A 1,693-nucleotide genomic window follows, 5' to 3' on the forward strand; every position below is an offset into this window, starting at 1 on the left:
TTGGGAGGCTGAGTGGGGCAGATCACCTCAGGTCAGGAGATCAAACAGAGTGAAACCCCATCTCTACTAAAAATACAAAAATTAGCCTGGTGTGTAGTGTGTGCCTGTAATCCCAGCTACTTGGGAGGCTGAGACAGGAGAATTGCTTGAACCTGGGAGGCGGAGGTTGCAGTGAGCCGAGATTGCACCACTGCACTCCAGCCTGGGTGACAGAGTGAGACTCCATCTCAAAAAAAAAAAAAGAAGGGTTCGGGAAAAGCTTCTCTAAAAGATAATATTGGAAGAGTTTGGAAAAAGGAGAAGCAGCCTGCTTTGCAAAGACCTGGAAAGGCATTCCACGTAGAAGCCTAGAAAATATTCCAAAGGGTGTTCCATTCATGGATTTTTGTCACTTATTTGTTAGTGGAAGGAGTGTCTATTGAGGGCCTACTAAATATCAGGCACTGTGCTGGGTGGTGTAAAATGCGTTGGTCGACAAACCAGCATAATCCTTATGCTCATGGATCATGATCTGGCAGAATTTTATAAAACTTCTCAAGGCCTGATTCAAACACTTAGCCTACACACACTCGGACAGACACAAAAACTGAATGCTAGAATGGCACCAACACCTGACCTTTATGAGCAGGAAAATATCTCTTGCTTTTGGGTAAAGAGATGGCAAGAAACATCCTTAAAGTTTTGTCACTAGCCAGTCTCGGAGTTTTCCTACTTTCTGCATTGTGTCAAGAGCTGTTTTATGACCTTCTCTCTGAAAGTATAAGACTATACTTTCAGGGATCATTTCTATAGCTCATTACTAGAGAAGTTCCTCTGAACGTGTAGAACACTGGCAACCATGAGGAGGACATGCAGTGTTCTGTCCTGAGTGTGAAGCTGGGTCTTGGTGTTGCTTTGCTGCAAGTACCATTTGCCACTGATAATCGTTTTTGTCTCCCTCTGGGACAGTAAGGGAAAGGACACAGTCTGAGTGATTATTATTGAAAGCGAAAAAGAAACAGAGAGAAGAAAGGAAGAGAAAGAAACAAAGAAGAAAGAGAGAGAAAGACAGAAAGAAAGAAAAATGAAAGAGAAGAAAAGAAAGGAAAAGAAAAGAAAAACTACCAGATTTTTCAGTGTTAGCACCCACAGTTCCTAATATCCCATTCCTACCAGTCTCTGAAATCACTTTTCCCTGGATGTCTTCCTGAGTTTGGCTACTGCACCCACTGACAGTTATACAGCAAAGATAAGAGAAGAGTGACACAAAAGAATGCTGACAGCCTGAAGCCACTGACAGGCTGTCTCTGCTGGCAAGTATAGCATTCCTGATATACTTAATTAACTAATATCATTAAGTATTACTAATTAATATATTAATATAATTTTGGCTATCAACAATAAATCTCCTCTGGTTTAATAGGCAGATGATTGATGTTATTTGTCTCTTTAGAAAGCTCTCTGGAAGAAGCATAACCCATGAGGTCTAGAGGGAGCAGATAAAATGGCCAGAGTGGTGAACATGACAACAGAGCTAAGATAATCAGCAGCATTTGAAGAGGTCCCCAAGCAGAAAAGGATCTAGCAGACCAGACTGATATTTTTAAAAAGTTGGCTGATACTTAACTCATTCTGTTAGACATTTCTCTTTGGAATAGACTGGAGCCTGTTGGGCTGAGGTGGGAGGAAGGCAAGAAGGGCTGGTCATGGCGTC

At 41.9% G+C, this 1,693-nt stretch overlaps 1 non-coding gene across 1 annotated transcript; it reads left to right on the forward strand.

Moving 5' to 3' along the window:
- Positions 1 to 761: 761 nt before the first annotated feature.
- Positions 762 to 975, forward strand: LOC129037766 (small nucleolar RNA U3). The gene has a single exon (XR_008502984.1). It is a non-coding gene; the product is annotated as a small nucleolar RNA U3 (small nucleolar RNA).
- The last annotated feature ends 718 nt before the right edge of the window (positions 976 to 1,693 follow it).

Source organism: Pongo pygmaeus, chromosome 4, assembly GCF_028885625.2.
Source record: "Pongo pygmaeus isolate AG05252 chromosome 4, NHGRI_mPonPyg2-v2.0_pri, whole genome shotgun sequence".
NCBI classification, from domain to species: Eukaryota; Metazoa; Chordata; class Mammalia; order Primates; family Hominidae; genus Pongo; species Pongo pygmaeus.